Here is an 11288-nt window from a genome sequence, read left to right as displayed (position 1 = left end):
TTAATTACACTATTGCTAGACTTTATAGTTGGTTACTTTCAAGTTTGTCCCTGATTCTCTTTTTTCTTGCTTTTTGCTGGCTTGTAGTTAATGGATGTTATCTTGTTGTGTAGAAAATGGATCACAAAGTGATTAGTCTACCATTTCAAAGCACTCATATATAATCCGATTTCTGCCTTAAGCTTATTGTTACTCTGTTTGGATTCATCTTTATCTAGTGATACCAATAGATGTTAATTCAGTCAAGGACAACTCCTACTATTTTGGATTCGATCCATCAAGACTTCAAGAGGCAATGCATATGATGGCTCTCATGTTGCCAATTTTAGTACATATGGGGTTGTGAGATAGCCTAACAGTCAGCATATCATCCAACAAACATCTCTACAAGCATCAAGCTGTGAGAGACATGCAAACAATCATGCATATTTCAAATTTGCAATAAAAAACATCTCAGGCATCAACTAAACAAAGTAGCACCATCTTTCCTCTAACAGTACAAACCATCCAAGTCATAATAATTCAAAGTCTGGAATCAGGTGCAACTCAAAAGATCAAACAAGAACTCAATTATACCTCATGTTTGTGTTCACGACTCTTATTACCATTGAAAACTTCAGAAAGTAAAGGTACTTGCCATACATGTTCCTCTAGTCTATTATCTAGCTGATAGTAAAGATACTACTACTATGACTCCAGTGACACTAACAAAACGGTTAACCCATTCTCATATAGGCCATAGCAGCAGATCAAAACTTCCGCGCATCGGACCACCAGATTACCTCTTGAGGTTAAACAAGACCACTGTGATGCCAGCCATGGTAGCTGCTCCAGCAGCCGCGGACCAGTGCGGGAGGCACCACGCCCTGATCCTTAGGCGTCCCGGCCTTAGCAGCAACAGAATAACATCCCTCTTCTATGCCCTTGCCCTCAGCAGTGGCGGAACCCTTCAGGGTCTCGATCTCCTCCTCGAGGGCGGCCTTCTCCTGGTACGCGGTCTGCAGCTGGTCCCCGAGCCGTGCACCCCTGCGCATCTCCTCCTCATGGCTAGCCTTCTCCGCGGCGAGGAGACCCTCGAGGCGCTCGACCTCGCTGCGGAGCGTGGCGGCCTCGCTCTCGTTGGTGGCAGCAGCTTGCTCGGCGGCGGTGACCTCCTCGCGGGCCTAAGACACGAGAACCTCAAGGCGGCGGGACTCAGAGGATAGGAACTGGTTCTCGTGGCGCACGGCATCCAAAGGATATCGATGCGGGGCGAGTGCACGATATCCTTTAGATTCCGGCCAGGTGTGCTTCAGGTTGGGGCTAATGCCGCTCGATTGGTGGTAGCGCCTCCCACCATCCCCCCACGTGTAGGCTCGCCTCACCGTTCGGTGGCTCAATCGGTCAATCGACCGCTGACACCACCACCAGAGGCTCATCGGCTTCGATGCGAAGGGAGGGTGGTCCCCGTCGGCGTCGTCTAAAGTCAGGTTCGAGGCGCAGGCGCACGAGTGGCGCGACACGGCTGCTCCTGATCCGGTGATGCGGTTCCCGGTTCTTGGACGGTTCCTTCAACTGGGAATGGGGGCAGCTGGAAGTGAGCGAGGATGGAAGGGGAGCGTGGCATGGGGGCGACGATGGAAGGCGGGGCGGTGATGCCTCGAAGCGAGATCTGCGGGCGTGGCTGGCGGGCGGAATCAGGCGGGCGCAGCGCGTGGTGTGGGAGAGGGAAATGGGATTTTGGGGGGCTGGGAATGCCGGCTGCCACGGAATCGGATCTGATTCCACGGAGGGGACCTGAGCGGAGGGGGAGGAGGGCGTTAATGGCGGCTTCGATCACGGCTTCAGGGAGCGGAGCGAAGGGGAGGATGTCGGAGGCAGAACGCGCACCATGTGGATGCCTACGCTGCATTCTTAAGAGTAGTAGAGATTTATTATATAGTCATGGATGAATAAAAACAATATTGAATTACATATGTACCTTCGGCTTGATAGAAGGTGAAAATACAAGCGTGACGCACGAGCGAGTACAAGTCAGCGTGAACAGTACGGGGGTACTATTCATCTATTTATAGGCACAGGACGCAGCCTGTGTAAAATTACATTCATGCCCTTTATATTTAGTATTGACTTAAAAATAATCTGTCTAGGACTAAATAGTCGTTTCCTCCTTAAGTCGGTTCCTTTATCTGCTATTGAGCCGAAGCTTCCTTGCGCACGGCTTCGGCACTGGTTCAACCTTCGTTCTGGCCCTGCTTTCCATATTGTATACAGCTTCATCCCATGTCCGAAGATTCTTGCCCATATATTATGCTTTGGGAAACATTGTTAGTCATGTTTTTGAGGACCTTCGGAAGACGAAGGCCCCCAACAGTAGCCCCTCGCAGTATTAATTTGTTATAATAACAAATTCAGACTGCGGCATGAATGAAGGCCTTAAGCCGAAGGTCCGAAAAAACACCTTCCCTTTGCTAGAATAGCAACAATCAATGACAAGCGGGGCCCTCCAAGTTGCAGCGTGCTAGGCGTATAAATATGAACCCACATCTGCTGTGTTTGATACGCTGTTTCTGCCATTTGCATTATTTTCTCAAACTTTTAGCTCTTGCTCACTAGCGTTCGCTAGATTTTCAAGCTTTTTGAGATTCGGTTAAGAGACGTGTTTTACGATGTCTGGTGAAAGAATGACTGAGAAGGAGAAGCTGACTGAAGAGTCGAAGCTGTTTGAGGAGAAGAAGGCTGTGGACCCTTATATTGCTGGATTCATTGAGTCGATGGCCAAGACAAACGCAGAAGATTACTAAAGAGATACTAGAAGGCTTATCTGAAGATACTGGTGACAGCGATAGTTATGATGTGGAAAGTGGGGATGAAGATTCTGAGGATCGGCCCTGGCGACCAAGCCATGTTGTCTTTGGAAAATCGACCATTAAGTAGAGTCATCTTGAGAACATGATAGGAAGGTATTTTTGGGATATGTCTATTGTGAGGGCTGGCGGAGACAACAACGTCCCTGCCCCTGAAGAAAACGAAATTGTTATTTACCGAAGCTTCTTCAAGGCTGGACTTTGGTTCCCTTTGAGCAAGTTTGTAGTAAAAGAACTGAAAATCTACCAAATCTTCCTCCATCAGATCACCCCCAAAGCTATAATGAGGATGGAGATTTTTGTCTGGGCAATAAGGAGTCAAGGGCTAGAGCCAAGCGCGAAGTGCTTCTGCAGTATGCACGAACTTTTATATGAGACGAAGGCCATTGGCAAAGAACAGTACCACAACAACTTCGGTTGTTATGGATTTATCGCTCGCCCCAACGCAAGCCACCCGGTGCCAACATTTCGGAAGAGATGGCCCGGAGCCTGGATGGAAGAGTGATTTTATGTGAAGAATGATTTAAAGGCAAGGGAAGACATTAAAGAAATCATTATGCGCCCCATCTGGTCCTGCTTCGGCCTTCGAAGGCCGAAGGTAGAAATTGATGACACTGTCGAAGCGTGTCAGAGGGCTTTCAGCACTGTTTGCTCCTTCATCGGCACAAGAGATTTAATTCAAGAACATATAGCCTTCAGGGTATGGCCGCTTGTAGAAAGCTGGGAAATGCCGAATGAGACCACCACCGATTCTAGCTAAGGTGGTCTGGTCCGACTGAAGTATACCTTCAGATTCAAGGAGAAGTTTGATGAGCCAAATGACGACTGTCTGAAGTGTATCGAAGCTACCAATGATGAAATGCTCGGAGCTTATTCCAAGGCCGAAGATAATGCTCTATCTGTAGCCTTCGGAGGCTGGGGGAAGAAAAGGCTGAACAGGGTTTTTGATGCAATCAGCTTCGTATACCCCGATTATCGCTACCCACTGCGAGGACAACAGAAAAAGAGGAAAATTGCTGCTTCGGTTTCCCCGGCTGAGCCTGTGCCGAAGGGCAAAATGGTGAATGTTCTAACCCACCAGCCACGTTACATTAAACCGGCCATGGTGCCCGACTTTGGCGCAGTGTCCTCTTCAGCAGCCAAAGCAATACAAACTGCTTCGACTACAGGGCGCTGAAAAACCAACTGTAATGCCAAATACGCATATAGTTGAGCCAGTCAAAGATAAAGTTGAAAAGGCCGAAGAGCCAAAAATTGACGAAAAAATGCCAAAGATTCTGAGCCCTCCGATAGAGGCAAATCTGCCGAAGATGCAAAAAACTTCTGCTGCAACCCCTAAGAGAAGGAGGATGGCCAACGTACCGGATGCAGTGCTGGAGACTGCAAAGGCATTGAGCCATGCTCCTGCAAAGAAAGTCGCTCCAACTAAAACCAAGACGCAGGCTGAAGCCGAAACTAGTCAAGCAGAAGTCGAAACTACGCAAGTTCAAGCTGAAGCCGAAGCTGGGCCTTCAGTGCCCACCAAGACAGAGCCTACCGCCCCTGAAGAAAAAGCAACAGAGCAAATTGCTCCTGAAGTAATCGAGAATCCTGCCCCCGAAGCTTTGATCGAAAACGTTGACTACATCATCCGACACGCTTCGGGGAAGAAGTTATCTGAAGAAGAAATTCTGGAAGCCAGGCACTATGCGCAAAAGTTGAAGTATCCGAAGGGTGCCTTGGTTTTTAACGGGAGTAACGAAGATGATTTCTTATACTGTCTCCCGGATAATAAAGAAATATTCGTTTGCCGGGAGATAGGTAAAAGCATCGGATTCCCGAAGCTAGAAGACGGCCTTTCGATTTTATCGAAGGATGAGCTTGCTGACAGCCTGGCATACAATAGCATAAAGGTATAAAAGTTAACTTTGAATTTTAAAATGAGGTATTTCATTTGTCATACTCAATTCTCTCCTCTTGCAGGGCTTGATTCTTAGCAATGCCCTTAGGGCACAGAAAAACATTGAAGATGAAGGCTATAAGATGGCCCTGAACAACCTTCGTTCAGAGGTAATCAAATTGAGAAACGAAGGTCTTGAAAAAGATAAAATCTTACTTTCTCTGGTTAACAAAGTGAAAGAAGACGAAGCAAGTTTCAAATCTCAGGGCGAATCCCAAAAGATTGAAATTGAAGACCTTCGGAGGCAACTGGTCGAAGCTAAGGAAAAATGCGCACTCGCAGAAGCTAACCAAGAAATCAGTGAATATTGGAAAAATCATTTAGAGAAAAATGTTGAAGAACTTCGTACATCCAAGGAAAGATGCTTTGAAAAATCCTTGGATTGTGTGAAGAAAATAAAAGATAGTTTTGCCAAAGTGGGTGCCTATTCTACCGAAGAAAACTTCATACGAGGCGACTCCGAAGGTGTTATTGAATGGATAAGTGGAGAGGTCGAAACCTTCAAAGAAATTTTAAGTGATCGCGGAGATGTTTGCGCGTTTTCCGGTGCGCGGGGAATTTCAACCATCTTGGAGAAGGTGGGATGTGACCATATTAAAACCATGGCCTAGACCGAAGCTGCCTTCTCCACAGATGATACAAAGGATCCTTCAGCTGAAGCAACCTTGATGGGCGGAAAATTCTATAATGATGTCTGGGTGAATGGTGGCCAAGAAATGGCTCATTAAATTATAAAGAAAAGTGAAAAAGACACCCATGACACCCGAGTAGAAGCAAGACAAGCTGAAGAAGCTGCAGAGCGCGAAAAACGTATAGGTAATATTTTTTTATGCTTAGCTTTGGCATTTGTTTATGTGGCTTCGGACTAATTAATTTTTCCCACTTCAGCTGAATTATCTCCGCCGCCGGAACCGTTTGATCCCTTAGCAGATCCAGAAATGAAGGAAGCGCTGGACATTATAAACATGGCTGAATCCATTGTTGATGAAGTTGTTAACAAGTTACTGCACGAAGTTGCAGAGAAAGTCCTTAAAGAGGAATAGCACTTATTGTAAAAACATTTTGAGATGGTCAACGTATGATACATTAGAATGGACATTGTACCTTTATTGTAAAAAGACTGTAATATTTGATGTGTATAGCTTTGAATCAAAAATGTAAATTATTTATTTGCGATGCATGAAACTTTACATGCATACCGTTTTTGAGCCTTCGGCGAAAAAACACCTTCCCTTCTTTTCATGCTTCTTAAAGAAAAATATCCATGCTTCGCAAAGATATACATGTTTCACAAAGAGGGATCCCTTCTTTTGTGACAAGGCTGATAAAGTTGTATTTCCCGAAGCTTATTGCGTGCCTTAGCACATTTTCATGTTTACGAAGCATTCGCCGAAGATCAACTTCGTATTCAATTCGCGTCATTGATGCAATATGATGTATGATGTGATGTTATGCGAAATGATATGATGATATGATGCAAAATGATGAGGATGCCAAAGACACACACACCCACACGCCGACACTGAAACACACAAGCTCTGCATCCCCTTAGGAACGACTTTGGAGCCTTCTTCACCGTTTATTTTTCGGTGTTCACCGTTTATTTTCGGTGTAAGTTCTGCATACCCTTAGGAACGTCTTTTGAACTTCTTCGCCTTATATTTCGGCGGTATAAGTTTTGCATCCCCTTAGGAACGACTTTGGAACTTCTTCGCCTTATATTTCGGCGGTATTTGGCTCTGCATTCCCTTTGGAACGACTTTTGAGCAGAAAACATACGTTCGCTCGTTAGGAACGACTTTCTGTAGCTTCGGCAATTTTAGCTCTGCATTCCCTTAGGAACGACTTTTGAGCTTTGTAAGTTTATGAAGAAGACATATTCTATTCTGATAGAAACAAGATCATTACAAAAAATTTAAACTAAATTTACATTGCTTGTTCCTTATTAAAAAACAAAATGACATAGAACATAAAAGTATTTCAGAGGTAGGATATCCTTAATATATATGCTTTGATTCTGGCACAGTACTGTTGACTGTACGAGCTTCGGATTCCTCCCTGAATTCACGTTGCTGTTGAGAGTGCTGGCTCCCTTATGACTGCTGGCTTCGGGAATAGGTAGGTTGCAGCGGTAGTGGCGGTGGAAACTGAGGCCAAGAAGCCTGTGAATGGCTAGCCGAAGCAACAGAAGCTGCAGGGTGATTATCCATATACTCTGGTATGTAGGGAGAGTGGCACGAAGCAGTGTGCAAGACCTGCTTCGGCTGATTCTGCCAAGCTTCGACTTCTACAATCTCCTTTTGCTTCAGAATAATGATTTGACACATTCTTGTAGTATGGCCCTTGTCCTCACCACAGAATAAGCAATAGATTTTCCTGGGCTGATCCCCATATCTTTCTTTGAAGCCCTTGGCGCCTCTGCCCCTTGGAGTTGGCGGCCTGAAGGAGCTTTGCTGCTACCCCAAAGCCTGTGAAGTGTACTGTGGCCTCTGAAGCTGGCTTCCTTTGTCATCATTCTGGCTGGAGCTATGGATTGATCTGACATGCCTAGGGTGGATTCTTCCTCCAAAGCCCCTTGTCATCTCAGAGAACCTGTAAGCATCCTCCCTTCTTTGGCGAAAGTCATTGTCAGCCCGGATGTACTCATTCATTTTCTGAAGCAGCTTCTCCAGAGTTTGGGGGGCTTCCTGGTGAAGTATTGAGCCGTAGGTCCTGGCCGAAGACCCTTGATCATGGCCTCAATGACAATTTCATTGGGCATTGTGGGCGCTTGTGCTCTTAGTCGCAAGAACCTTCGGAGATACGCCTGAAGGTATTCCTCATGGTCTTGTGTGCACTGGAACAAGGCCTGAGCTGTGACTGGCTTCGTCTGAAAGCCTTGGAAACTGGTAACCAGCATGTCCTTGAGCTTCTGCCACGACGTGATTGTTCATGGCCGAAGGGAAGAATACCATGTCTGGGCTACGTTCCGGACTGCCATGACAAAGGACTTTGCCATGACAGCTACATTGCCTCTGTATGAGGATATTGTTGCCTCATAGCTCATCAAAAATTACTTTGGGTCTGAGTGCCCATCGTACATGAGTAGCTGGGGTGGCTTGTAGGATTGTGGCCATGGGATAGCCTGCAATTCTACTGCCAAGGGAGAAGCATCATCAAAAGTAAAGATATCATGATTAAAATCATCGTACCATCCATCTTCGTTGAATAAACCCTCTTGACGAAGTTCCCTGTGTTGGGGCCTTCGGACTTGGTCATCTTGAGCAAGATGACGCACTTCCTCAATAGCTTCATCGATCTTCCTTTGAAGACCGGCCAACCGAGCCATCTTCCCTTTTTTCCTTTGCACCTGTTGGTGGATGATTTCCATGTTCTTGATCTCCTGGTCCAACTCCTCATCCTGGAATGTTGGACTAGTGGCCTTTCTCTTCTGGCTTCGAGCCTCTCAGAGAGAGAGAGTCTCCTGGTTTGTGTCCAGTGGCCACATTGCAACCCCTGGCGCTGTTATCTTCTTCGGCGGCATGACGAAGGTCGATGCTTTGCCGAAGGTTGTGGAAGTGAGTACACCGGAGGTGGGCGCCAATGTTGGGGACTTGTTCTCAAATGCTTCGGCTTAACAACAAGGCAACACAGAAAGAAGTTCATGGTTAATACCCTTCGTCCTACGAAGCATGATTTCCCTCGGGATATAACGATCTTCGGACAAAGGTTATGAAGGACATACCTTCATCATCACAGTTTACATTAATAAAAGGAGAAGCATATGACACATGAGAGAGTGACATGAATAACCACACAACATTATTCATATATATATTTATTATATAGTCATGGATGAATAAAACAATATTGAATTACATATGTACCTTCAGCTTGACAGAAGGTGAAAATACAAGCGTGACGCACGAGCGAGTACAAGTCAGCGTGAACAGTACGGGGGTACTGTTCATCTATTTATAGGCACAGGACGCAGCCTGTGTAAAATTACATTCATGCCCTTTATATTTAGTATTGACATAAGAACAACCTGCCTAGGACTAAATAGTCTTTTCCTCCTTAAGTCGGTTCCTTTATCTGCTATTGAGCCGAAGCTTCCTTGCGCACGGCTTTGGCACTGGTTCAACCTTCGTTCTGACCCTGCTTTCCATATTGTATACAGCTTCATCCCATGTCCGAAGATTCCTGCCCATATATTATGCTTTGGGAAACATTGTTAGTCATGTTTTTGAGGACTTTCGGAAGACGAAGGCCCCCAACAGGAGCAATGAAATTAGAGGGGATTAAGGTGGCCAAAATTACCTTTCTATTCAATTTTGAATATAAAGAGGATTTTAGTCCTCTTATATGACTGGAGATCTCCTAAAATAGATCAGTAAAACAAGTTGGTGACAGACTGAAAGAAAAGGTCCCTACTAGGTTTACCATATGCGTGTATTTACTATATTTTACGTCATGTTGGTTTGTTCCAAAGTAGCCTGTTGAAGGGAAGATGTTGTCCTCCAAGACGTCTTTTAAGAAACACACCTATATAAATTCGACTAGACTATTAATCACAATTGATGATATTTGGTGATCTCTAGATACTTATGAAAGGTCATAAAATTTGACTTGTATGCTCTAACCTATAGGTGTACATTTGGCCGGGCCTGATGGGCCGGCCCGAAGCATGGAAAAAAAGCACGGCCTAGGCACGGCACGACCCGAAATATTTTAGTGTCGGTCCGGGTTTGGGCCGAGGTCACGACCCATGGGCGGGCATGAGCACGACCCGTTTAAGGCAGACACGAAATGGCCCATATAGAGGCACGAAAAGGCCCATATATTTATTAAAATCACACTTCATCCCACACTTTCATGTACTTGATAAAAACACAAAGCTAGAGATAACGTTAGTTAGATGTTTTTTTAGCTTTGAATTAGAGTGTGTGATGTAATCTTATTTTTGTTATGAACATTAGATAATGAACTGAACTTACGAACTTTATATAGAGCTACTTATACTCTATTTCTTTCTAACAAAATGATTTGTAAACGAGGTAGTCATTGCATAGCTCTGGTAACTTAATACAAATATTAAGTTTGTCTTTGATCAAATTTATTTGTCTTATCTTTTATTTGTTTTATTAACTCTGATGTGAATTTCGGGCTCTGATGTGAATTTTGGGCCAAAAATTGAATTTCGGGCCCTAATGTGAATTTCGGGCTTTTATAATTTCGGGCCGCCCGAAATGAGCCCGGCACGCTTAAGAAATTATGGGTCGGGCCGTGGGCCGGCCCAGCACGGCCCGAAATTCAAATGGGCTGGGCCGGCCCGAAATTCAAACAATACGGGCCTTTTCGGGCTTAGGCCGGGTCGGGCCGGGCGGCCCGAATGTATACCTATACTCTAACCAGGGAGGATGCACTATATTCTAGGTGGATGTTCAATTTGACAACCTCCAATGAAACATTGGAATAACAAATAATTGAGGATGATAGCATTTTTATGCGACATAGTATTTATTGGGGATTGTTAGATCTAATGCGAACATAATCTATATTTGATTTAAATCTTCTTCTGGGATGTTAGGACCATTAGAAATCTTTAGGTCTTTATGATTTGTTTCGGACAAGAGGATTGTAGGGATTAAAAGGGCTAAAATATCTTATTATTCAAAATTAAATAAAAATGGATTTTAGTTCACTCGGTCCCCTCTAATGTTCTTGCTCGCAAATACGCCTATAACAGCTATCCTATATCATCCTCTATCTTAAACTTCACTATGTAAACAATGTAATCTATAGCGTAAATTTTCTAATTTGCATGATTTGTTGTGAACAATCTTATGGCAGTTCAAGGATTTTCAGACTGTCGAGGTATTCGAGGCTACAATAATAATAGTTTAATACATCCTTTTTGAAATTTCTAGCACATATGGAGGGTCATCATATAAGGCTACCTCTGGCGTATCTCATTTCTTATTGCCTATCACACCTTCTAATTCAAACTATACTTTAAAAGCAGTGCTATCTACATTATATGTTTTGCACGACCATATACATATTTGCAAAATACATCAAAATTTTCTGCTTGGTGCTTGTGGTGTTCGCCCATCCTCACGAGATTTCGTCTCTCGCCGTCCCAACATCTAATTTTCTGCTTGGTGCTTGCCCGTGTCCGGTGTGTGGTGTTCGCCCATCCTCACGAGATTCCATCTCCCGCCGTCCCAACATCTAACTTTTCTGCTTGGTGCTTGCCCGTGTCCGGTGTGTGGTGTTCCCCATCCTCACGAGATTTCGTCTCCCGCCGTCCCAACATCTAACTTTTCTCATTGGTGCATGCACATGTCTGATGTGTGGTGTTCACCCATCCTCACGAGATTTCGTCTCCCGCCGTCCCAACATCTAACTTTTCTGCTTGGTGTTTGTCCGTGTCCGGTGTGTGGTGTTCGCCCATCCTCACGAGATTTCGTCTCCTGTCGTCCCACGCACACGGTGTCGTTCATTGACTCTGTTCCGTTCTG

The 11288-nt window shown here is 44.9% G+C and overlaps 1 pseudogene; it reads right to left on the bottom strand.

Annotated features, from left to right (window-relative positions):
• Positions 1-671: 671 nt before the first annotated feature.
• On the bottom strand, positions 672-1418 carry LOC103655202 (uncharacterized; annotated as a pseudogene).
• Between the last annotated feature and the right edge of the window lie 9870 nt (positions 1419-11288).

This window comes from Zea mays, chromosome 4 (assembly GCF_902167145.1).
Source record: "Zea mays cultivar B73 chromosome 4, Zm-B73-REFERENCE-NAM-5.0, whole genome shotgun sequence".
NCBI classification, from domain to species: domain Eukaryota; kingdom Viridiplantae; phylum Streptophyta; class Magnoliopsida; order Poales; family Poaceae; genus Zea; species Zea mays.
Note: the sequence above shows the minus strand (reverse complement) of the source record. Positions and strands in the feature narration are given on the sequence as shown.